Source organism: Thamnophis elegans, chromosome 6 (assembly GCF_009769535.1).
Source record: "Thamnophis elegans isolate rThaEle1 chromosome 6, rThaEle1.pri, whole genome shotgun sequence".
NCBI lineage: Eukaryota > Metazoa > Chordata > Lepidosauria > Squamata > Colubridae > Thamnophis > Thamnophis elegans.
Window position 1 is genome coordinate 3,489,422 of NC_045546.1, and position 27,199 is coordinate 3,516,620.

Sequence of the window (27,199 nt, forward strand, 5' to 3'; positions counted from 1 at the left end):
TTGTTGAATCATTTTCCAGTTCATAAAATGTAATATATATGAAGGAGAGGGGAGGGAGGGAAGGAAGAAGTGAGGAAAAGGAGTGAGAGTAAATGAAAGGAAAGGGGGAAGGGGAGGAGAGGAGAGGGGGAGAAAGGGAAGGGGGAAAGGAAAAGAGGGAGGGAAAGGGAATGAGAGTAAATGAAAGCAAGGGAGGGAGGGGGAAGGGAAAGGAAGGGAAAGAAGAAAAGGAAAGGAGGAAGGGAAAGGAAAGGAAGGGAAAGAAGGAAAGGAAAGAAGGAAAGGGAGGAAAGGAGGAAGGGAAGGGAAAGGAAAGGAGGGGAAGGGAAAGGAAGAAGGGAAAGAAGGAAAGGAAGGAAAGGAAGGAAAGGAAGGAAAGGGAAGGGAAGGAAGGAAAGGAGGAAGGGAAGGGAAAGGAAAGGAGGGAAGGGAAAGGATGAAGGGAAAGTAAAGGAAGGGGAAAAAGGAAAGGAAGGAAAGGAATGTGGGAGGGAGAGAAAGAGGAAGGAATGAAAGAAGGGAGGAAGAAGGGAAGAAAAAGGAAGAAAAGAAAGAGGAAGGAAGGATAAAAAGAAGAAGGCTATGAGGGAGGAGAGAAAGAGGAAGGAATGAAAGAAGGGAGGAAAAAGGAAGAAGAGAAAGAAAGAGAAAGAAAAAGGAAGAAGAGAAAGAGGAAGGAAGGAGAAAAAGAAGGATATGAAGGAGAGAAAGAGGAAGGAATGAAAGAAGGGAGGAAAAAAGGAAGAAGAGAAAGAGGAAGGAAGGAGAGAAAGAGGAAGAGTATGAGGGAGGGAGAGAAAGGAAGGATTGAAAGAAGGGAGGAGGAAGGGAAGGGAAAGGAAAGGAGGAAGGGAAGGAAAGGGAAGGAGGAAAGGAAGGGAAAGGAAGGGAAAGAAGGAAAGGAAGGAAAGGAAAGGAGGGGGAAAGGAGGAAGGGAAGGGGAGAGAGAGAGAGAAAGAGAGAAAGAAAGAAAGAAAGAAAGAAAGAAAGAAAGAAAGAAAGAAAGAAAGAAAGAAAAAAAGAAAGGAATCTCCTAATCAAGAGATGACCAGCTAAAAACAGAATTTCACATGTGCTTTGGGATGAATCAACTTTAGTAAAGATTTAAAAGATTGATGATCCCTTTGTATTAAACTGCACCCACCGTCATTTCTCAATGCTCTTTCAGGGAGACCCAAGTTTTTACCAAGTTAAAACCAGAGCAACGTTCACCTATTTACTTCTAGGATTGCAAAGAAGAACCGGGCATCTCATTAGAAGCCTATAAGCAGGCCCAAACTTATTTATCGATTATGTCGTCTTTTTTCCAAGGCCTCAAGCAGGTTCCCTTAATTTTATCCTCACAATAACCCTGCGAGGGAGGCCTGGGCTGAGAAACTGAGGGAAGCCCCCAAAACACCCTGCGAGTTTCTCTCCACCAGTTCATTCATTCAACTTATTCATTCTTAGTGACTTTCAACAACTCACAACAGTTAAAAACAGCCCCTCCAAAAAAACAGTACACAACATAAATACTTCACAGAGGGAAATGTATGGACTTCAACTCCCAGAATTCCCCAGCCAGCCTGTTTTAAGATGTCGGGACAGTGACTGCTGCCTGGGGGATTCTGGGAGTTGAAGTCCATCCATCTTAAAAGTTGCCAATGTTAAAAGAAACCCCGTGCAAAAGAGAGATCAACCGGAAAGTTGCACACAGCAACAATTGTGTGATGCGCTGAGCATGCCTCACAACCAGGACGCCTGCAACCGTTCGCACAACTTGAGCAATGGGCTTTCGTAACAGGATAAGCTTGCATCACGGAGAGAAAGCTATATGAATATTCTCTCTCTCTGTTTGCCAGTTTCTTTTTTTAATTTCACACAACTAATTCCAGTTGAGTTGTGTGTGAAACACAATTAAGTCCCTGTTTTGTCAACCTGATTCGGTTTTGTTTCTGCAATTGTATTTTATTATTTAGAGAAAATCGAGGTAGCCATTCCACTGGGCAGCCTAGAAAAAATAGCAATAGCAATAGCAGTTAGACTTATATTGCTTCATAGGGCTTTCAGCCCTCTCTAGCGGTTTACAGAGTCAGCATATCGCCCCCACAGTCCGGGTCCTCATTTCACACCCACCTCGGAAGGATGGAAGGCTGAGTCAACCTTGAGCCGGTGAGATTAGAACCGCTGAACTGCAGAACTGCAGTCAGCTGAAGTAGCCTGCAGTGCTGCATTTAACCACTGTGCCACCTCAGTTAAAATAAAACTGAATTGAAGGCAGTCCTCGACTTACGGCAAGTGAGCCCAGAATTTACGTTGCTAAGTGAGACACTTTTTAAAGTAAGCTTTGGCCCATCCGATGATTTTTCTTGCCACCGTTGTTTAAGTGGATCACTGCAGTCGTTCGATTAGTGACACGGTTGTTAAGTGAATCTGAATCCCCCCATTGACTTTGCTGGTTAGAAGGTCGCAGAAGGGGATCGCGTGACACCCGGGACACTGCGACCGTCGTAAATGTGAACCGGTTTTCATGCAGATTGCCTGTAGATAAAGGCAGTCCTTGTTTTACCGGCTGTTTTTTAAGTGATGATTCAAAGTTACACCACCACTGCAGAAAAAAAAGGGACTTATGAGCCGTCTTCAGCTTTACGGCCATTCGCAGTAGCCCCATGATCACGTAATCAAAATTCAGACGCTTGGCAGCTGATTCGTATTTATGACGGTTGCAGCTTCATTGGGGGGGGGGGGTGTCATGTGATCTTCTCTGGTGAACTGACTTCATTTAGATTTCATTTGATTTGAAATCATTCTGATTTCATTTGTTTCACTCACATTTTTCACAGTTTGGCCACTGACTCATATTTATGATGGTTGTAATGACACTGGGTGGGTGTCACCTGATCTCCTTTTGGTAACCTGACAAGTGAAGTCCATGGGGGCTTAACTCACTTAACAACCATGTTACTAACTTAACTGCAGCGTGTTGTGGCCCGCCAGCTGGCAGCAGAGTCGGACAATGAGAGGTTGGGGAGGAAGATGGCCAGTCCTGGAGTCTGGGGAAGGCTCCGATGAGGGCTCTGCGTCGGAGGCAGAGAGGGGGCCAGGGCCATCTGACAGTTTTCAGCTGCCTTCGGAGTCGGAGATCAGTGAGGCAGAAGAACAGCTGGAGCCTGTTCCCAGTGTGTGCGCATGCACAGAGCTGCCAGGAGAAGGGAACAGCTAAGGAACAAGGGTCGACTTGGGAGGAAGGCCACAGGTGGACAGTGAATGGCCCCTCCCAGAGGAAATCAAAGAGGAGCGACAGGGGAGGTGGAGTTTGCAGGAGGCAATCAGTTCCATTCATGAGGGCGAAGATCTGTTCCTGACTTCTTGCCAGGTAATTACTGCTACAGCGTGGCGTTTAGAAGATATCGGCCTGGCAGCTCTCCAAGCCTGATAAGGTCTGTAGTTGTGAAATCATGTGAAAGACTCTTGGCCGGGAGTGGAGAGGAATTCCCTTTAACTTAAATAAAAGAGGTTTTATCAGGACGAGGACTCGGCGTCATGCTTTTGGGAATCCTAGGTCAGAACACAGGGGATGCCATGAACAACTATGGCTAGGAAGGCTTTAAATTGAGGCAAAACTCACGTAACAAGTGCCTCGCTTAGCAACGGGAATATTGGGCTCAATTGAGGCCGTTCAGCCGAGGACTACCTGTATTCCAATGGCTTAATTCATTAAATTCAAGCAACTCGGGGGTATGAAAACCAACATTTTAGCATTCTCCTTCCATGGAAAAACCGGTTTGTGGAATTGAGAGGGGGGACTGAAGCAGGAAGCGGGCCGGGGAAAAGGAGGGAAGAGAAATAAACGAATGCAGCTTACTTGCTCGGGACATCACACATGGTTCTCGTTAGGAGGCATCAATGAAAAAACCCAACCCATTGCCTGTCAGGATTTCTCGATCATAACCAGCCACCCACAAAGAAGGACGGGGGCCTTCCAAATCTTGAGAACGCCACAATTCATTCAGAAAAAACCGTGGCAGCATTTCAAGCCAGAAAAACCTCTGGAAAGATGTGAGATCTCAACGGCAGAAGACCCACCGGTGGCCACAAAACTAGAAGACTTTAAAAAAAATAAAAAGGTGGGTTCAGTTCCCACGGAGGATGAGGACGGTATGGAAACAGGACCCTCTCTGATGTGGGGGGGGGGAACTCAGCCACCTGACCTCGGCGAGGATGGGCTATGTAGTTGAGAAGCCAGACGTCAAAGGCTACCATTCTATATGGCTGATTTGTTCGAGCATGGCAGAATAGGCAAGCAAAGCAATGGACCCTGGTTAAACCCGGGTATGGCGGGTTGTGTGAACCTGCCACTGGTATTTTCCAGGTTCATTTTTTTACAAGTGCAAACCATCTTCCACGGTATTGAGATATACCAAATCTTTACTAGTGGAGAAGACTCAGAGCAGGAGTGTTCAACCTTGGCGACTTTTCAGACCTGTGGACCTCGACTCCCAGAATTCCCCAGTCAGGATGGATGGATGGATGGATGGAAGGAAGGAAGGAAGGAAAAGAGGGAGGAAGAAAGGAAAAAAAAGAGAGAAAGGAAGGAAAAGAGGGAGGAAGAAAGGAAAAAAAGAGAGAAAGGAAGGAAAAGAGGGAGGGAGGGAGGAAAAAGAAAGGAAGGAAGGAGGGAGGAAAAAAGGAAGGAAATAGGAAGGAAGGAAGGGAGGAAGGAAGGATGGAAGGAAGGAAGAGAAAGAGGAAGGGCATGTGGGAGGGAGAGAAAGAGGAAGGAATGAAAGAAGGGAGGAAGAAGGGAAGAAGGGAGGAAGAAGGGAAGAAAAAAGGAAGAAGTGAAAGAGGAAGGAAGGAGAGAAAGAAGGATATGAGGGAGGGAGAGAAAGAGGAAGGAATGAAAGGGAGGAAAAAAGGAAGAAGAGAAAGAGGAAGGAAGGAGAGAAAGAGGAAGAGTATGAGGGAGGGAGAGAAAGGAAGGACTGAAAGAAGGGAGGAAGAAGGGAGGAAAAAAGGAAGAAGAGAAAGAGGAAGGAAGGAGAGAAAGAAGGAAGGAGAGAAAGAGGAAGAGCATGAGGGAGGGAGAGAAAGAGGAAGGATTGAAAGAAGGGAGGAAGAAGGAAGGAAGGAAGGAAGGAAGAAGGAGAGAAAGAGGAAGAGTATGAGGGAGGGAGAGAAAGGAAGGACTGAAAGAAGGGAGGAAGAAGGGAGGAAAAAAAGGAAGAAGAGAAAGAGGAAGGAAGGAAGGAGAGAAAGAGGAAGAGCATGAGGGAGGGAGAGAGAGAGAAAGAAAAGAAGGAAGGAAGGAAAGAAAGGAGGGAGGAAGAGGGAGGAAGGAAGGAAGAAGTATGGCTGGGGAATTCTGGGAGTTGAAGTCCACCAATCCTAAAGTTGCCAAGCTTGACCCACCCCCACCCCGATTTAGGGAGTTAGTTCATGTCAATCTTACCAAGAAATCTCAATGAATTCTAAACAATGCTTTAAATAAGGAGCCTTCCTGGGAATCCACATTTGCCAGATTTTCCTTGGATTTGCACAGAAAGGGATTTTGCTCCGATCGGACAAAAGCCAACCAGCACCAGCCTCGGCTGGTATTTTGAAGAGGCAGCCCAAGACTGACGGAAATAAATCAAAGGCTAAAAACAGGCAGCGGGGAACCCACAACTTCAGCCATTCACACAAGCCCCTTCCACAGGGAAGGCAGCAGGGAGGCTGCCAAGAATCTGGGAGTTGAAGTCCCCACATCTGGAAGAAGGTCAACTTTTGATTGCCAGCCACCCACAGCGTTTCTATGACTTAAACAGGGAGAAATGGAAAGCTTTCCACAAAGACGCACACACACACATACACACACACCCTGTTCCTCGAAAATAAAACCTCCCCGCATAATAAGCCCCATCGGGGCTGTTGGGTGCATGCGCTAAAATAAGCCCTCCCCGAAAATATTGCAACACAGCAGCAGCCATGAGGTGACCACGGTTCACCGCCTCCTGCACCTCAAAATTAGTAAGACCTCCCCGAAAATAAGGCCAAGCGCTTATTTCGGGGGGGTCAAATTCTTATTTTCAGGGAAACACAGTAGATATATTTTAAATCCCTCTTGCCCAAAGATTAACCAGCTTGTGGGTCCTATACATGCCCAAAGGGATTTGTGAACCACAAACCACGATGCATTGATTTCTTGCCGTCCCACCAAGGGCAGTCATGTACCCCAAATAGTCCCGGACATACGACCATTCGGTTAGTGACCGTTTGCTGTTAAAACGGCACTGAAAAGAAGTGACTTATGACCATTTTTTCACACTTATGACCCACTGCAGCATCCCCATGGTCTCATGATCAAAATTTGGACAACCTGGCCACCGATCTGTATTTACGACGGTCGTAGCATCCCCGAGGCCGTGCGATTCCCTTTTGCGACCTTCAGACAAGCCAATGGGGAAAGTAGGTTCATTTAACAACTGGTTACTAATTTAACAACTGTAAGAGCCGAGGTGGCGCAGTGGTTAAATGCAGCACTGCAGGCTACTTCAGCTGACTGCAGTTCTGCAGTTCGGCTGTTCAAATCTCACCGGCTCAAGGTTGACTCAGCCTTCCATCCTTCCGAGGTGGGTGAAACGAGGACCCGGATTGTTGGGGGCGATATGCTGACTCTGTAAACTGCTTAGAGAGGGCTGAAAGCCCTATGAAGCGTTATATAAGTCTAACTGCTATTGCTAATGGTTCACTTAACAAAGGTGGCTAGAAAAGTCGTAAAATGGGGCAAAACTCACTTAACAACATAAATGTCAGTTAACGTGTTACAGGTAATCCTCTACTTACAACTGCAACTGAGCTTCAAATTTCAACAGGTTAAGACTTACGACCCTAATTCTGGGCTCAATTATAATCATAATCCAGACCTCCCTGTACAGGTAAATCTGTATCTACGACCACAATGGAATCCAATATTTATGTTGCTAAGCGAGACAGCTGTTCAGTGAGTTTTGCCCCATTTTATGACCTGTCCTGCCACAGTTGTTAAGTGAGTAGCACAATTGTTAAGTGAATCTGGCTTCCCCGTGGATTTTGATTGTCCCAAGATCGCAAAAGGGACTCATGTGACACTCCCCCCCAGGACACTGCGACCGTCATAACTATGAGCCAGTTACTATGTGTCCGAATTTTGATCGTTGTAAGTGTGAAGACTGGTCATAAGTCACTATTTTTTTTTTTAGTGCTGTCGTAATTCCAAATAGTCACTTAAAGGAATGGTCATAAGGACTAATTGCATTGCAATGCTAACCATCGATGGTAGCAGAAAGTGGGGGGAGAGATGCCATAAACGTTGGGCATAATTAGGATTATGGAAAGTTGTATATTTCCTGGGCTTAAAGTAAGATGAGTCTGCAGCCAAAAAAGAGGTTTAGTGGGTTACAGCCTCTATCAATCTTTTGACCTGACCCCCAATTTGATAAGAGTAGACCAGTGTTTTCAACCTCAGCAAGTTTTAAGAAGTGTGGACTTCAATTCCCAGAATTCCTCGGAAAATTCTGAGAGCTGAATTCCTCAAATCTAAAAGTTGCTGAGGTTGAAAACCACTATAATTGTCCTTAATCTCTTCTGGACAGGGGCATTCAATCAGTGGAGTCTCTTTACAGGAGATCACAAATTTTTTTTTTTATTATTATCACTATCGCTATTATTATCTATTGTATTCATGAAACATACAAGTCAGTCAACTGAATAGCAACGACTGGGGCGGAAAGCCGCCTTCTGCAATTGACGGATGGCAAATTTGGTCAATGCCAAATGGTGTTTAAAGGGTACGCCGATTGTTTTGGGACTGCACCCAAGTTATATTATTGTTATATTATTATTGTTGTTGTTGTCATTATTATTATACTTTATTCATTAAATATGAAACTCAGTCAACTGAACATACAAAATGCATCACAAATACCATTGAGTGGTGATATGGTTGATATGGTTTGCTGCCAGTGACTAGGTATCAACTAAATACCTTTTTAAAAATATAAGATGTTCGGAGTAGCGCAGTTTTTTGCAGTTCGTTGGTGTTGTTGCAGGAAGCTGCAATTTCTTGATGTATCTTATAAAATTCTTGGACATGGTGCCAAGTGCCCCGATGACAGTGGGTATCCTGTTACATGTTCATCCATAATCGTGTAGTTTCGATGGCCAGGGCGCGTATTTAATGATTTTTTTCCAGTTCTTTTCCTTCGACTCTTGCATCTCCTGGTACCGCGACATCAACGAATTGTACGTTCAGTTTTTGACAACTGTGATATCTGGCGTGTTGTGTTACAAAAGTCCTATAAGATCTTCCCCTTCTCATTTTCAATAACTTTTTCCACTTTATGTTCCCCTGATTTCTGGATACAGGTAAATGGTATTTTTTTACATAATGACCAGCGGATAAATTTAGCAACTCGGCCATGTCTAGCTTTGTAATAGTTTGTGCAATTTTGAGCTTTGTAATCAGTTTGTGCAATTTTATTATTATATACACTTTATTATTAAACATGAAACTCAGCCAACTGAACATTGAAAAATGCAAGTGAACATTTAAACATGTGTCGCAGATACACTGACTGGTGCTAATGCTGCTGCCAGCATCCTAGGTATCAACCAAGTATCTTCTTAAAATATGTTGTTCCTAGTAGCACAGTTTTTTTACAGTTCTGCTGGTATTATTGCAGGAAGTTGCAATTTCTTGATGTATTGTAAAAGTTTTTGGACATGGTACCAAGTGCCCTGATGATAATGGGTATCACTGTTACATTATTATTATTGAATCTTTGGTGAGATTCACAGCCTTTGGGGCTGGTTGGTAGCTCAGCAGCTCGAGTCCTATCAAGGACTTAGGAACTGTTAAGGTAATGTCGGAGAATATTATTAATTATTATTATTATTATTATACAATTGTATCACAGCGGCCAGTTGTTTCGCCGGATATGGCATTGGTTACTAGTCGGGGCCCCACCCAGGGGCCTAGGACGTCGTAACGTATTTTCGTAATATGCGTGCAGATCCAAGCAGTGCGGCTTTTTGCATTTGACTGATGGTGATTTTGTCAATTTTTAACTGTTTTAAATGTAATTCCAGTGCTTTTGGAATAGCACCCAGTGTGCCAATTACCACTGGAATTACCACTGGCTGGTTTGTGCCATAGTCGTTGAATTTCGATTTTTAAGTCCTGGTATTTTGCGATTTTTCATGTTCCTTCTCGGCGACCCTGCTATCACCTGGTATTGCAATATCTATGATTGTGACCTTGTTTTTCTCAACCAGTGTGATGTCTGGTGTATTATGTGCCAGTATTTTGTCCGTTTGTATACGGAAATCCCACAAGATCTTGACCATCTGATTTTCGGTGACTTTTTCAGGCTGATGTTCCCACCAGTTTGTTGCTGTTTTAATATTAAAATTTTTGCACAAATTCCAATGGATCATTTGCACTACTGAATTGTGCCGCAATTTATAATTATTATTATTAATGTATTATTATTGTTACTGTCGTTTTGTAAGCATTGCAATGGTTAAAGGATTATTTCGCTATCATCTGTCTCTCCTAAAGAATTCTATATTCGGAATTTAATTTAAAGTTCCTAAACATAAACAAAGCACTGGAAAATGCACGAATTTGCATTTACAAAGTGCAATTCTTCAGAATTCAGATTAGCTGGAGAAATACAGACAAGAGCTATTTCAGCCACAAGGCAAAAATCTCAGATAAATTATTTGAGGGAGGGAGGCTAGTATAAAATTCAGCACTGTGGCTTGGAAATGAATCGTGTGGGGGAATGTCTTGCGTGTGGCTAACCCGAAACCATGGTTTAATCAAACCGGGTTAATATATGATCCCGGCCATGCACCGTACAGGAAGTTTTAACCAACATTCCATTGATCTAAGCCTTTATTTTATAAGCTTATAGCAGACACGTGAAAATATGTTTGGGCAAAGCTGAATAACTTTTTGTCTTATCCACAGTGCAAGTTGTGCCAAACCCAAACTCACCATACAACACTTCCCTTTATTAATTTAATTTGATTGTTTTATTTTATTAGTCTCCTGCTTGGGCGGGAGGAGGGTTGGACTAGATGACCTACAAGGCCCCTTCCAACTCTGTTAATCATTTTGTTTAATTCAATTATTTAATTTAATCATGTCATGCAACTATTTAATTTAATCTAATAATTTAATCTAATTATTTAATTTAATCTAATATTTAATTAATCTAATTATTTAATTAATCTAATTATTTAATTTAATCTAATTATTTAATAGAATTTATACGCCACCCATCTCACTGCGAAAACTCACTTTTTTGCTCTCCAACACTGCTCAGCCAGCCAATCATGGAAAAATTTAAGATTTAAGGCGCAGCCCTCTCCAAATGGGGGGGGAAATTACACATCATTCACACCATCAACTACTAAACCAAACAGGCTGAATTGGGGAGGGGGGGGGATCCCAAGGCCAGCAGAAAATACATTAACCCTGGTTAAAACCCAACCTAATTCATGAAACCTTGGCCTTCTAATCCCCCTGGTTTAAATGGGTTAAGAAGAGAAGAAGAGTCAGCGGAAAGGATTTTTGGAGCGGGATTCCTGCATCGAAACCCCCCCACCCTTTCAACCCAGTAGAGAACTTGACTGGGTGACTTTGAACTCACTGTGTGTGTGTGTGTGTGTGCGCGCGCCTGTCTGTCTCTTTCTATCTATCCCTGTCTCTCTTTCTGTTTCTCTCTCCCTCTGTCTCTCTTTCTGTGTCTTTCTTTCTCTCCCTCTGTCTCTCTTTAGTCTGTTTCTCTCTCTCTGTTTCTCTTTCCCTCTGTCTCTTTCTGTTTCTCTGTTTCTCTCTCTCTGTCTGTGTGTGCATGTGTCTGTCTTTTTCTCTCTGTGTGTTTTTCTTTCTATCTCTCTGTCTCTCTCTCTTTCTTTCTCTCCCTCTGTCTCTCTTTAGTCTGTTTCTCTCTCTATTACTCTGTGTGTTTCTCCCTCTGTCTCTCTTCCTGTCTTTTTCTCTCTCTGTTTCTCTTCCCCTCTGTCTCTTTCTGTTTCTCTCTGTGTTTTTCTTTCTATCTCTGTCTCTCTCTGTCTTTCTTTCTCTCCCTCTGTCTCTCTTTAGGTCTGTTTCTCTCTCTCTTTCTCTGTGGGTTTCACCCTCTGTCTCTCTTTCTCTGTCTTTTCTCTCTCTGTTTCTCTCTCCCTCTGTCTCTTGTCTATCCCTGTCTCTCTCTGTGTGTCTTTCTTTCTCTCCCTCTATCTCTCTTTAGTCTGTTTCTCTCTCTCTTTCTCTGTGTGTTTCTCCCTCTGTGTCTCTTTCTGTCTTTTTCTCTCTCTGTTTCTCTTTCCCTCTGTCTCTTTCTGTTTCTCTCTGTCTGTGTGTTTCTCTTTCTGTCTCTGTTTCTCTGTGTGTGTGTGTCTGTCTGTCTCTTTCTATCCCTGTCTCTCTTTTTCTCTGTGTGTGTTTTTCTTCTATCTCTGTTTCTCTCTCTCTGTTTCTCTATGTCTCTCTTTCTCTGTCTTTCTCTGTGTGTGTGCCGTTCTTTCTCTCTCTCTTCTCTCTCTCTTTCTCTCCCTGTGTGTCTCCCTTTCTCCAGCCTACCTCACAGGGTCGTTGTCCAGACCCAAAGCTCCACGGAGCTTCTGTGGAGCCGGACTTCCAGGAACAGCTCCCCAAGGGCAAGGCAAGGTAGGCTGCGTGCTTCCCTCTCCCAGCCCGATCAACCCAGCCTCGCCTCGGGCTGGCCAAGGAAGGCGGCAGCGCCTTTGTTAGCGGAGCGGCTGAATGAATGAACCAGCCCGGCCGCGCGGCTGGGCTGGGCTGGGCAGGGACGCCCCAAACGCGATCGCGGGTCGGCCGGGCATTGTTTCCCCAGCGATGCAGCTTGCGGATCCCGACCTTCGCCCTACCCCAGGCTGGCCATCGCCATGGTGGAGAGCAGAAGCGAGGCAGCCTTGCCCGATCCCCGCCGGCCGCCTCCTTCCTCCACGCCCAGCCGGGAGAAAACTTGCCCTCTTCCCCCGCAACACTCACCGGGCTCCGGCTTCACCTCCGGGCTGCCAGGTTCCTGCTTTCCCCGCACCGGCCAGTCCTTCTTTCCCCCACCACCTTTTCGCCCAGGCCGGCCGGGCAGGACGCGCCCCCTTCGTCTCCTTCTCCTCCTCCTGCAGCGCTGCGCCGCGGAGCTCCGTCCTGCACGGCGGCGAAGCGGCGAGTGGCGCGCCGGCTGCCTCTTACCTTTGCCCACCCGCGGACCTCGCCAGGGCCCGCCTCCTCGGCCGCTCGGACCGCCCCTGCCATTGGCTGCCGGGCATGTCCTGGCAACGGCTGGCCCCGCCCTCCCCCCCCCCACCGCGCCTTGGAATAGGCATTGGGCCAAGGGCGGGGGGGAGGAGGGAGGGGGGGCGCCGCCCCACCTTCGGGCGGGAGGGGGGAGGGGAAGGGGCGAGGCCGGCTGGCAAGGCGGGGTGGGGTGGGGGGAGTTGGAGGCGCGGTGGTGATTGGTGGAGGGGATGGAATAGAAATGGAATGAGAAATCAGAATGGAATGGAATAAGAATAGAATATAGAATATAGAATATAGAATATAGAATAGAATATACAGTAGAATAAACAGAATAGAATAAAATACAGAGTATAGAATAAAATATGGAATATAGAATAGAATAATATACAGTAGAATAAAATAGAAAAAGAATAAAATACAGGTAATAGAATAAAATATAGAATATAGAATAGAATATACAGTAGAATAAAACAGAAATAGAATAAAATACAGAGAATAGAATAAAATACAGAGAATAGAATAAAATATAGAATAGAGAATAAAATAAGAATAGAGAATATAATAATCCAGAATAGAATGAATAGAATAGAATATAGAATTAAATAGAATGGAATGAGAAATCAGAATGGAATGGAATAAAGAATAGTATAAAATATAGAATATAGAATATAGAATATAGAATATAGAATATAGAATATAGAATATAGAATATAGAATATAGAATATAGAATATAGAATATAGAATATAGAAATAATATACAGTAGAATAAACAAATAGAATAAAATACAGGGAATAGAATAGAATATATAATATAGAATAGAATAGAATAATATACAGTAGAATAAAACAGAAATAGAATAAAATACAGAGAATAGAATAACAGAGAATAGAATAAAATATAGAATAGAGAATAAAATACGAATAGAGAAATATAATAATCCAGAATAGAATGAATAGAATAGAATATAGAATTAAATAGAATGGAATAGAATGGAATGAGAAATCAGAATGGGATGGAATAAAGAATAGAATAATATAGAATTATAGAATATAGAATAATATACAGTAGAATAAAACAGAAATAGAATAAAATACAGAGAATAGAATAAAATAGTAATATAGAATAGATAGAATAATATACAGTAGAATAAAATAGAAAATAAATACAGGGAATAGAATAAAATATATAATATAGAATAGAATAGAATAATATACAGTAGAATAAAACAGAAATAGATAAAATACAGAGAATAGAATAAAATAGAGAATAGAGACTAAATAAGAATAGAGAATATAATAATGCAGAATAGAATGAATAGAATAGAATGTAGAATTAAATAGAATGGAATAGGATATGGAATAGAATAGAATATAGAGAATATAATAAGACTATAAGAGAATAGATAATATAGAATAGAATATAGAATATAGAATTAAATAGAATAGAATATGGAATAGAATAGAATGTAGAATATAGAATTAAATAGAATGGAACAGAATATGGAAAAGAATATGGAATAGAATAGAATATAGAGAATAGATAAAATATAGAATATAAAGAGAAAAGAGAAGAGAGAATAGAACAATATAGAATAGAATATAGAATATATAATTAAATAGAATAGAATATGGAATAGAATAGAATATGGAATAGAATAGAATATAGATTATAGCAAAAGAATAGAATATGGAATATAATATAATATAGGGAATAGAATAAAATATAGATATACGTAGAATAGAATAAGAAGAGAAGAGAGAATATAATAATATAGAATGGAATAGAATATAGAATATGGTATATAATTAAATAGAACGTGGAGTAGAATAGAATAGAATAATTAAGTTGGAAGGGACCTTTTGAGGTCTTCTAGTCCAACCCCCTGTTCGAACAGGAGACCCTGCAATTTCAGATACATGGTTGTGCAGTCTTTTGAAAAACCTCCGTGTTGGGCACCCACAACTTTACACAACTGAGTTTACGTTTATGTATTAATTCTGTGACTTTCAGCCGGTGACAATTCACTTGAAAGGAGAGACAAAATGCTCCATAAAGATACACATCCATCACATTGTCGTGTCAGTCACTGAGTCCTAGAAGAGAATCCTAGGGCCCTGACCCTTTGCTGCACGGAATCCAAATTAAAGGATCTCCAACAGCACAAGATTAAGTCTAGCTGGGCTTGACATCGTCAATAAACAGTTCCCTGAATAATTGGATACGCTATCATATCATCCGTGTTGCTTGAAATGTGTTTCCTAACTGTCAGTAGGGATGTATATTTCTGTAACTTCCCTCCCACTGCCTTCCCTTCCTCCCTTTTCCTTCCTTCCTTCCTTCCCTCCCTCTCTTCCTTCCTCTTCCTGCTTCTTCCTTCCCCTTCCTTCCTTTCTTCTTTCCTTCCCTCCTGTCCCCCTTCCCCATTTTCTGCCCATCTACCTTCCCTCCTTTCCTCCCTTCCTTCCCTCCTTCCTTTCTCCGTCCCTCCTCCCGCTCCTTCATTCCCCTTTCTTCCTTCTTTCCTTCCCTCCATCTCCTTCCTCCTCCCTCCCTCCTCCTACTCCTTCCTTCCCTCTCTCCCTCCCTCCTCCTCCTTCCTTCCCTCTGTCCCTTCCTCTTCCTGCTTCTTCCTTCCCCTTCCTTCCTTTCTTCCTTCCTTCCCTTCTCCGTCCCTCCTCCCTTCCTCTTTTTCTGCCCCTACCTTCCCTCCTTTCCTCCCTTCTTTCCCTCCTTCCTTTCTCCCTCCCTCCTCCTGCTCCTTCATTCCCCTTTCTTCCTTCATTCATTCCCCTTCCTTCTTTCCTTCCCTCTCTTCTGTCCCTTCCCTCCATCTCCTTCCTTCCATCCTTCCTTACCCTTCCTTCCTTCCCTCTGTCCCTCCCTCCCTTCCCCTTTTTCTGCCCATCTACCTTCCCTCCTTCCCTCCCTTCCTTCCCTCCTTCCTTTCTCCCTCCCTCCTCCTGCTCCTTCATTCCCCTTTCTTCCTTCTTTCCTTAATTCCCCTTCCTTCCTTCTTTCCTTCCCTCTCTTCTGTCCCTCCCTTCCTGCCGTCTACTTTCTTCCTTCCATCCTTCCTTCCTTCCCTTCCTTCCAAAAATTTCCCCACCCAACTCATTCATGGTGACTTTGAAATAAAACCCCAAATCCAAAATCCAATAACCCCCCATATACCACCTGCAATAACAATCAGACCGGCCACCTGATGGGCTCCGTAGCCTCTTGGGGTCCCAAAGTTTGTTAGGAGAACTAGGTCTCCAGGGCCTTTCGAAAGCCTGTCAAGATGGAGGCCATTATCTCTGCAGGGATGACATTCCACGGGGAGGGGGTGGGAGCCACCACACAGAAGGCCCTTCTTCTTCTTGGCCCCGCCAAATGGGACTGCTTAAGGGAAGGGACCCTTACATCAGTGGTGGGTTTCAAATAATTCCACCACCGGTTCACCAAAAATGTGAGCGCACTCGTGCTTCCACATGGCTTCCACGAATGCACGCGTGCCCAACTTCTGCACATGCGCGGCTTCCGCCATGGGGCAAGGCTCAACCAAGCAGCCTTTCGGGGTCTGCTCCTCTCCATCTCTGATGAGCTGGCGAGGCAGAAGATGTTAGGCTGATGTGATATTCAGCCGATTTAGTTACTGTTCAAGTTACAGCATCACTGGGGGAAAAAATGACTCATCCCCATTTCTCACACCTTCAGCCCCACCATCGTAGGATCAAAATTCAGCTGTCTGACAACTGACTCATATTTACGACGGTTGTAACGTCCAGGGGTCACGTGATCCCCTTCGGCGACCTTCTGACAAGCCAAGTCAACGGAGACGCTTAACGACCGGTTTGCTAACTTAACTGCCGTGCTTCACTTAACAACAGTGGCAAGAAAATTCGTAAAATGGAGCAGAACTCACTTAACAAATTGTCCGGCTTAGCAACAGAAGTTCTGCGCTCAATTGTGGATGTAGGTTGAGGACTACCTATAAATAGATGATTCCTAACCATGTCTGACTTTTGCTGCTCACAATTTCTGGCGGAAAACCATTTCCTTAACTGGAGAATGCTATTTATGCATTAGCATTACCCACTTAAAAAAATATCCAAGTATGTTAATTACTATCAACATGTTGTAGTCCATTTAATTAGTTAATTGATAGCCTTGAATTCAAACATTCTAGCTGGATGTTAGTTCACTGAACATTGCAAGCAGAAATTTTCAGATTGCTTCTCTTGATTCTCTGCAGCTAATAATATCAAATAGCCCTCCACTCTTCCTCCTCCTCCTCCTCTCTACAAACCCCACTCCCTTCCAGCACTGATAATGTTACCTAGTAGGGTAATAAAATGTCTGTAGGAAAACAACAGGGTTGCGGTGGCTCAGTGGCTAAGACGCCTGTCGATCTGAAAGGTCGGCAGTTCGGCGGTTGGAAGCCCTAACGCCGTGTAACGGAGGGCGCCCATGACTTGTCCCAGCTTCTGCCAACCTAGCAGTTCGAAAGCAGGTAAAAAATGCAAGTAGAAAATAGGAACCACCTTTGGTGGGAAGGGAGCAGCGTTCCGTGAGCCTTCGGTGTTTAGTCATGCCGGCCACATGACCATGGAGATGTCTTTGGACAGCGCTGGCTCTTCAACTTTGAAACGGAGACGAGCATCACCCCCTAGAGTCGGGAACATGTGCAAGGGGAACTTTTACCTTTAAGAAAACAACCATACTCAGAGAGCACCAAGGATCCCACAGTTCTCTTCCTCCTCCTCCTCCTCCTCCTCCTCCTCCTCCTCCCCTCCTCCTCTCCTCCTTCTCCTCCTCAAACCTCATTCCTCCTCCTCCCCCACATCATCTGTCATTCATTCTCTTCCTCCTCCATCCTCCACTCCACAAACTCCACTCCTAGTATTGATGATGTTACCTAGTTGGGTCATGAAACGTCTGCAAGAAAACCACCAAGCTCAGAGAGCACCAAGGACCCCACAGTCCTTCCCCTCCTCCTCCTCCTCCTCCTAGCACTGATGATGTTACCTACTTTGGTAATGAAATATCTGCAAGAAAACCACCAAGCTCAGAGAGCACCAAGGACCCCACAGTCTTCCTCCTCCCCCACCTCTCTTCTAGCACTGATGATGTTACCTAGTTGGGTAATGAAACGTCTGCGGGAGGGGGGAACCCAAGTTCAGAGACGACCAATAACCCCGCAGTTGAACCCTCAACTACCAATACCCCCTCTTGTTGGAGAAAATAGTAGATAGATAGATGATAGATAGATATAGATAGATAGATAGATAGATAGATAGATAGATAGATAGATAGATAGATAGATAGAGATAGAGATAGAGAGATCTATCTCTATATCTATCTATCTATCTATCTATCTATCTATCTATCTATCTATCTATCTATCTATCTATCTATCTATCTTGTTTGTTTCTTTGCTGCCCACTCCCGAGAGACTCAGGGCGGCTTACAAGTAAAAAAGGGAAGGGGAACACATACAAAAACAAAACAACATTAAAAGCTCCACACATTCACAACTTAGGGTGGGGCTGGACAAAGTCAACAGCCCCAGGCCTGCCGGAACAGCCAGGTCTTGGTCGCTTTGCGGAAGGCCGGGAGGGGTAAGGGTCCGGATCTCAACGGGGAGATTGTTCCATAGGGCTGGAGCAGCTACAGAGAAGGCCCTCCCCCGGGAGTCGCCAGCCAGCATTGACCGGCAGATGGAATCCGGAGGAGGCCTAGTCTGTGGGATCTAATTGGTCGTAGGGAGGTAATTGGCAGGAGGCGGTCTCTCAAGTACCCAGGTCCGATGCCATGTAGGGCTTTAAAAGTAACGACTAGCACCTTGAAGCATGTCCGGAGACCAATGGGCAGCCAAGTGCAGCTCGCGGAGGATAGGTGTAACGTGGGTGTACCTAGGTACACCCACTATAGCTCACGCGGCTGCGTTCTAGACTAACTGGAGTCTTCGAACATCTTCAAGGGCAGCCCCATGTAGAGTGTTACAGTAATCCAGTTGAGGTGACGAGGGCGTGAGTGATCATCCGAAGGGCCTCCCGGTCAGATAGGGTCGCAATTGGTGCACCAGGCCAACCTGGCGAAGCCCCCCTGGTCACAGCCGACAGATGGTGTTCCAGCGTCAGCTGCGGATCCAGGAGGACTCCCAAATTGCGGGCCCTCTCTGAGGGGCATATAATTTCATGCCCCAGGCTGAGAGATGGAATAGCTGGACCATCCTTGGTAGGGAGCATCAATCTATATCTATATCTATATCTATATCTATATATCTCTATCTATCTCTCTATCTCTATCTCTAGCTATCTAGCTATCTAGCTATCTAGCTATTTGTCTCTCTCTCTCTCCTCTATCTATCTATCTATCTATCTATCTCTCTCTCTCTCTCTCTCTCTCCTCTCTAGCTATCTAGCTATTTGTCTCTCTCTCTCTCTCTCTATCATCTATCTATATCTATCTATCTATATCTATATCTCTCTCTATATATATATGTGTGTGTGTGTGCTTATTTGTGCTGATAAATTATATATATATATATATATATATATGTATGTATGTATGTATGTATGTATGTATGTATGTATGTATGTATGTATGATTTTTACAACCCCTGGTAAGCCCCAAATCTAATAGATACCTTTCACCCTGGCTTCGCTGATAATGGATAAGAGCCAGTGGCCTAATGGCTAAGATGTCTGCCTAGTATGCAATATAGCCCAGGTTCAAATCCCAGTAAGGGTATGGCTAGCTGATGAGAGCTAAATAGCTTGAAATAGATCTATACTAGTCTCCCTTTATTTATTTATCAGCACAAATAAAAAACATACATATATATATTTATATATATAATATATATATAAAGTAGGTCTTTGGCCAAGACACTTCCAAATTTATGCAGGAGAAAACCTGAATAACCAAAGACCTACAGATAGATAGATAGATAGATAGATAGATAGATAGATAGATAGATAGATAGATAGATAGAGATTGTAAATGCCACTTTATTTATGTGCATTGACTTATTATCGTTCTAATTGAAAGCCAATTGCCCTGACACTCCAGGACTGAGTGGGATATCATAGTATCAGCAGCTCAGATAGACTTCAGCCGATGTGTGTGAATGATCTTGGATGGCTTTGTGGGAAGAAAACAGAAGGAAAGGAAAGCCAGGAGGGTCCGTTGGTTGGTTGGTTGGGGGCTTCTTTCTGGAACCTTCCAGCTCCCTTCCTCCACCCCATTTGTGAAACTAACATCTTCTGACAACCTCCACAATCAGACCCCCCAGGCCATGGGGGAGGGGGGGGCGGTGTCCTCCTCACCCTATGGAGAAGTTGATTAATCAGCCCTGCCAGCAATTCATGGCTTCTGACAGTTTTTCCTTGTTCATTTGCCTCCGGGGAGGGGTGGGGGGGGGTCGCTCCTTGCTTTGTTTAGCTCCTCTTCATCCAAGGCGGGGTGGGGGGGAGGAGGCAGAGAAGGGGGATATGAAAGAACCCGGAATGGGGGCTTTGGAATTTCAGGAGCCGATTTTGCAGAAGGGGGGGGGGGGGGGGGTAATGGTTATTTTAGTCTACAGTATAATCAGAAAAATCAGTAGGAGTCAGTTGTCTGGCCTGGTTAGTTATCTGTTCATTCAGAGATAACAGGTCTTTTTGAAAATATGCCTTTGTTTTAAATAAAATGAAAGGATCATAAGACATTTTAAAAATATTTTACAAAACAAACACAGGACTCTTACAAGTGGAAAATGAAGCTGTCTACAGTATCTCTCTATCTATCAATCATCTGTCTGTCTGTCTGTCTGTCTGTCTGTCTATCATCTATCTATCTATCTATCTATCTATCTATCTATCTATCTATCTATCTATCTATCTATCTATCTATCTTCCTTCCATTATGCATCCAGCCAGGCAGCCATTTATCTATCATCTATGTATCTATCATGTATCTACTATATCCATCCATATGTATCATCCATCCATCCATCCATCCATCTATCTATCTATCTATCTATCTATCATCTATCATCTATCTATCTATCTATCTATCTAACTGTCTATCTATCTATCTATCATCTATCTATCTATCTATCTATCTATCTATCTATCTCCGTCTATCTATCTATCTATCTATCTATCTATCTATCTATCTATCTATCTATTTAATCTATCTTCCATTCATCCATGTATTTATCAATCATCTATGTATCTATCATTTATCCATCCATCCATCCATCCATCCATTTATCAACTATTATCTATCTATCTCTATCTATCTATCTATCATCTATCTATCTATCTATCTATCTTCTATCATTCATCCATGTATTTATCAATCATCTATCTCCATCCATCCATCCATCCATTTATCAACTATCATCTATCTATCTATCTATCTATCTATCTATCTATCTATCTATCTATCTATCTATATCTATCATCTATCTATCTATCTATCTATCTATCTATCTATCTATCTATCTATCTTCCATTCATCCATGTTTATCAATCACCTAGTATCTATCATTTATCTCCATCCATCCATCCATCCATCCACTATTGTCTGTCTGTCTGTCTGTCTGTCTGTCTGTCTGTCTATCTATCTATCTATCTATCTATCTATCTATCTATCTATCTCTCCATTCCATCCATCCATCCATGTATTTATCAATCATCATTCTGTTGTTAAGCAAGGGGGTTGTTAAGTGAGCTATGTCCTATTTTACTACCTTTTTGCTGCAGTTATTAAATGAATCACACGGCTGTTAAGCAAATTGGCTTTCCCCATTGATTTTGCTGGTCAGAAGCTGGCTAAGAAAGTCCCAAATGGACATCACCTGACCCAGGACCCCCTCAACAGTCATAAATACATGCCAATTGCCAAGTGCCCGAATTTTGATCATGCGAGCATGGGGACAGCACAACGGTTATAAGTGTGGGGACCAATTGTAAGTCACTTTTTTTAGAGCTGTTGTAACGTCAAAGAGTCACTGACTAAACCAATAGTTGTAAGTCAAAGATAATCTGTGGGGCTAAGGGGCATATCTCAATATTTTGAGACCTCTGGTTGGCCTTAGTGGAATAAAATAAAATGCAAAACCAAAATAAACCTTGGTTTGATCCTGCAAGCCTGCTTTGCGCGTGCACCTGTTTCCCAACCAAGCCATCTGTAGCTCATCAGTGAGAAAAACAAAGGGAGTAAGTTTCTAAAAGTTTGCCTCCTGGTCATCCTTAAGCACTGATTACTCACCCGAAGTGATTCAATGGATGGGTATTTACTGCTCAGGAATAAACCAGATCAAATGGATTGTGTGTCATTTCGAAGAAGCTGGGGAAATTAAAACAATCAGCTCTCTATCCATTTTTCTAAAGTGGGACTTACTTGAGCATCGCTATTGTTCGTGCTCTCTGGGGCTCAAGTGGGAAAAGTGTACTGATGATGTTACCTAGTTGGGTCGTGAAATGTCTGCAAGAAAACCGCCAAGATCAGAGAGCACCAAGGATCTCAGTCTTTTTCCTCCTCCTCCTCCCAAACCTATGGCCCTTTCATGACTTGTGGACTTCAACTCCCAGAATTCCTGAGCCAACATGGGGAATGATGGTCCCTTTATGGACTGTGGACTTCAACTCCCAGAATTCCTGAGGCAACATGGAGAATTATGGCCCCTTTATGGCCTGTGGACTTCAACTCCCAGAATTCCTGAGCCAACATGGGGAATGATGGCCCCTTTATAGCCTGTGGACCTCAACTCCCAGAATTCCTGAGCCAACATGGGAAATGATGGCCCCTTTATGACTCATGAACTTCAACTCCCAGAATTCCTGCGGCAACATGGGAAATGATGGCCCCTTTATGACTCATGAACTTCAACTCCCAGAATTCCTGAGGCAACATGGGAAATGATGGCCCCTTTATGACTCATGAACTTCAACTCCCAGAATTCCTGAGGCAACATGGGGAATTATGGCCCCTTTATGACTCGTGGACTTCAACTCCCAGAATTCCTGAGCCAACATGGGGAATTATGGCCCCTTTATGGCCTATGGACTTCAACTCCCAGAATTCCTGAGCCAACATGGGGAATTATGCCCCCTTTATGACTTGTGGACTTCAACTCCCAGAATTCCTGAGCCAACATGGGGAAATATGGCCCCTTTATGGCCTGTGGACTTCAACTCCCAGAATTCCTGAGCCAACATGGGGAATTATGGCCCCTTTATGACTCGTGGACTTCAACTCCCAGAATTCCTGAGCCAACATGGGAAATGACGGCCCCTTTATGACTCGTGGACTTCAACAGCATGCTGGCTCAGGGATTCTGGGAGTTGAAGTCCACAAGTCATAAAAGGGCCATCGCTCCCTACCCCGGTTTTAGTGGAACTCACCAAGCAGAGTCAGTTCCACAGTAGAGATGCATCCGCAATGGAGCCCGTCATATCTCGAGGACCACCTGTAACGGTGCTCCCAATGCTTGGCTGGGAGAAGTGGCAGGAAGGGCCTGAATGGTAGGCTGAATTTGCAGCCGAAAGGAGAGTTGCGAAAGGAGACATTGGCACCCCCCCCCCTTTCTGTGTGGCTGCCAAAAAAACCTGCATGGATGAATCCACACAGTCATGAATAATCAAAACAATGAGATCATGTTTTTCCGGTTACTTGGTGAAAAAGACAGAAAGTGGGAGTGTCTCACACCCATAAGGCTTGTCCTGAAGCTGATCAGGTCAAAGGCCCATCCAGTGCTGCTCCGGGGGGAGGGGAGGGGGTCACAGCAGCCAAGCAGGGACCCCCCCCCCAAAAAAAACACCCCAGCCCTCTATAAAGCTCCCCCCTTTCTCTAACCCAGCCGCCTTCTAACCAGCGTTCGAAGTTTTGACACCAAAGGGCACGTAATCCTCAAATTATGACCATAAACAGAGCCTGGCCATCACGGTCGTAACTGGTGAGGATCGTAAAACAAGTCATTTCACGTGACCAACCTGATTTTATGACTTTTCCAGTATAGGTAGTCCTCGGCTTACGACCGCAACGGAGCCCAAAACGATGGCTAAGCAAGACGGTGTTAAGCGAGCTTCGTCCCGTTTTACATCCTTTCTTGCCACAGTTGTTAAGTGAGTCGCTGCAGGGAGGACTATTTTCACGCTCATAAGCATTGCAGCTTCCTTGGGAGTCACACAATCAAAATTGGGACCCATAATAAACATAAACATGTATTTATGACAATTGCAGTGTTCCCGTGTTTGTGTGTGTGTGTGTGTGTGTGTGTGTGTGACGTGATCGATTTTTACAAACTTCTGACCAGCAAAGTCAATGGTGAAGCCAGATTCACTTAACAACCGTGTGGCTAATTTAAGAACTAGAGCGATTCACTCAATGGTGACTCCGTGGCCAGAATGGTCGTAAAACGGAGCAAACCCACCTAACCAACTATGTTGGGCTCAATGATGATCATGTCCATATAATAATAATAAAAAAAACTTCCCTCGGGTCTCTTCCCAACAATTCCAACTTTTTTTTTTGCATTTTGCAAAAATTTATTTTTTGAAAACAAATTCCAATATTTTTGGGGGGGATCCAGTAAAAAGAGAGAGCGTGTGTTTTGGCCTGCCAGATTCTGGGGGTCCTCCTGGACCTGGACCCTAACTTAGGGCCATTAGATAAGAGCTGTGGTTAAGAATGGTAACCGTTCAGATACTACTGCCAGTTTTCGCTCACAAGTTTGCGATTGTGACTCGGGTCATTTGATAAGGGACACAACTTCATAAGGGACGCAACTACCCTCCAGATAGGCTGGACTAGTACACAGAATTTGTTGCGGCAAATTCGGACAGCGAGGAGGTTGGGGAGGAAGATGGGCCAGTCCTGGAGTCTGGGGAAGGCTCTGATGAGGGCTCTGTGTCGGAGGCAGAGAGGGAGCCAGGGCTGTATGCCAGTTATCAGCTGCCTTCGGAGTCAGACATCAGTGAGGCAGATGAACAGCTGGAGCCTGTTCCCGATTTGTGCATGCGTAGAGCTGCCAGGAGAAGGGAACAGCTAAGGAACAAGGGCTGACTCGGGAGTAAAGGCACAGATGGACGGTGAATGGCCCCTCCCATGGGGAATAAAGAGGAGCGAAAGGGGAGTGGAGTTTGCAGGCGTTCAATTCATGAAGGTGAAGATCTGTTCCTGAATTCTTACCAAGTAATTGCTGCTACAGCTTGGCGTTTAGAAGATATCGGCCTGGCAGCTCTCCAAGCCTGATAAAGGACTGTGGTTGTCAATTCACCCTTGAAAGGCTGTTTGCTGGGACGTCGCTGGAGGTGAATGAGAGGAATTCGCATGAGCTTCATAAAAAAATGGGTTTTGTCGGGACACGGAGTCTGCTTCGGGATTCTATTAAGCCTAGGTCCGACTTAAAACACCTTGGTTCTACATCAGATGCTGTGGGAAACCTTCTAATGAAATCCAACTGTGGAGATTGCAAGATATAGAGCCGAGGTGGCGCAGTGGTTAGAGTGCAGCACTGCAGGCCACTTCAGCTGACTGTTATCTGCAGTTCAGCGGTTCTAATCTCGCCGGCTCAAGGTTGACTCAGCCTTCCATCCTTCCGAGGTGGGTGAAATGAGGACCCGGATTGTTGTTGGGGGCAATACGCTGACTCTGTAAACCGCTTAGAGAGGGCTGAAAGCCCTATGAAGCGGTATATAAGTCTAACTGCTATTGCTATTGCTAAAATAAATAAATAACAACACAACAACAACCAAAAAGGCAGAATCTTCTAAGAAATGCCCGTGATCCTATGCTTCCTTTTTCTGCAAAGCATGCAGACAGCAAATGCAAATTCATCCCTGCCTCTAAGGCCCAACGGTTGGCTTTCTCCATCGTACCAAACAGTGAGGAAATCCGTATTGCAGAAAGTACTCGACTTGCGACCACAATGGGAGCCCCAAATCTCTGTTGCTAAGCGAGACAGATGTTAAGGGACCGTTGACCCCCTTTTCGCGACCGTTCTTGCCACAGCGGTTAAATGAATCACCGCAGCCATTAAATAGGTTACACAGGTTTGTACAGCCAATCTGGCTTCTCCGATTGACTTAAGTAAGACCTTTGCAGTAGTCCCTTTGGTCACCTGATCAAAATTACGGACGCTGATTCATATTTATGACGGGTTGCAGCATCCTGGGGTCACCTGACCCCTTTTGGCAATCTTCTGGCAAGCAAAGTCAATGGGGAAGCCACAGTCACTTAATAACCATGTGGCTGGTTGAACAAGTGCAATGATTTGCTTAACGACCGTGGCAAGCAAGGTGGTAAAATGGGGCAAAACTCGCATAACCACTGCCTCGTTTAGCAACTTAGGCTCCATCGCTGTCGTACGTCTATAATTAGACTTGTAATTAGAGTAGAGTCAAGAAGAATAGAATAGGAATTAAATGAATAGAATAGAATAGAACAGAATAACAGAGTTGGAAGGGACCTTGGAGGTCTTCTAGTCCAACCCTCTGCTTAGGCAGGAAACCCTACACCACTTCAGACAAATGGTTATCTAGTCTTTTCTTAAAAACCTCCAATGTTGGAGCATTCACAACTTTTGGAGGCAAGTTGTTCCACTGATTAATTGTTCTAACTGTCAGGAATTCGTAATTCGTAATTTAATGATCTTATTTGCCGCCCAATTCCGGAAGACTCCGGGCGGCTTACAAATACGAAATTCCTCCTCAGTTCTAAGGTGCTTCTCTCCTTGATTAGTTTCCACCCATTGCTTCTTGTCCTGCCCTCAGGTGCCTTGGAGAGTAGCTTGACTCCCTCTTCTTTGGGGCAACCCCTGAGATATTGGAAGGCTGCTATCATGTCTCCCTCAGTCCTTCTTTTCATTAAACTAGACATGTCCAGTTCCTGCAACCGTTCTTGATATGTTTTAGCCTCCAGTCCCCTAATCCTATTTGTTGCTTTTCTCTGCATTCTTTCTAGAGTCTCCACGTCTTTTCTACATCGTGGCGACCAAAACTGGACGCAGTATTAACACTTCACGTGATCTTAATGTTATCAAGATTGAGAAAAACAGGGCTTAAGTTTTGCAGATTTAAACCTGGCCCGATTGCAGGGACTTTCGGCATCGTAACCCCTACACATACAGGTCACCAACTTCAGGAAAATCATCTCTCGAGAATCTTATTTCCTGCCTTTTATAATAAGCATTTTAATCTTTAAAATCTTAAAACAGGGGTCTCCAAACCTTAGCAACTTTAAGCCTGGGGAGTTCAACTTCCCCTGGGGGAATTCTGGGAGTTGAAGTTGGAAGGGGATCTTGGAGGTCTTCTAGTCCAACCCTATACCTGGATCAGAGAAATGGTTTTTCTAAGCTCTTCTTAAAATCTCTTCTAATGATGGAGCAGCCACAACTTTTGGAGGCAAATCGTTCCACTGGTTGATTCTTCTCATTGTCAGGGAATTCCTCCTTCTTTCCTTGATTAGTTTCCATCTGTTACGCCTTCTTCCTGCTTCCAGGTGTTTCGGAGAATAAGTTGACCCCCTCCTCTTCTTTATGGCAGCCCCTCCAATACCGGAAAATTGCTCACCTGCAGTTTAGCACCAGGAGAGGCCAGGAACGCAGGTTACAAAATGCGCTTTTCTAACTTGCATTCCTCGCCTCTCCTGGTGGCCTCTCATCCAAAGGGCCGACAACTCCCGCCAGCTTCCTGGCTGCTCTTCTGGGCCAGGTGAACCGCAGGACGAGAAGTCCAAGTTGCTTCTCCTTTTCCCTTTTGCTCCATGCCACCCGTTGCTGAGAAAACTCCCCGTGCAGTTTGACTCAACTGTGAGTCACTTCAAGTGTGATTTAACACCACAGTTGTGAACAATTTGTTTGCTGGGAGTGCTATATTTATACGAGGGGGAGGCACCTCTCTTGACCTCCCTCCCTCCCTTACAAAATTGTCAGGTTTTCAAGTGG

General features: G+C 44.1%; 1 protein-coding gene across 1 annotated transcript in view; it reads right to left on the minus strand.

Annotated features, from left to right (window-relative positions):
• LOC116510229 (serine/threonine-protein kinase PAK 1-like) overlaps positions 1 to 12,089 on the minus strand; it is a 43,782-nt gene extending 31,693 nt beyond the window's left edge. Inside the window, 1 exon segment of the mRNA XM_032219698.1 lies at positions 12,026 to 12,089. The gene's annotated coding sequence lies outside the window, so the exon portion shown is untranslated.
• Between the last annotated feature and the right edge of the window lie 15,110 nt (positions 12,090 to 27,199).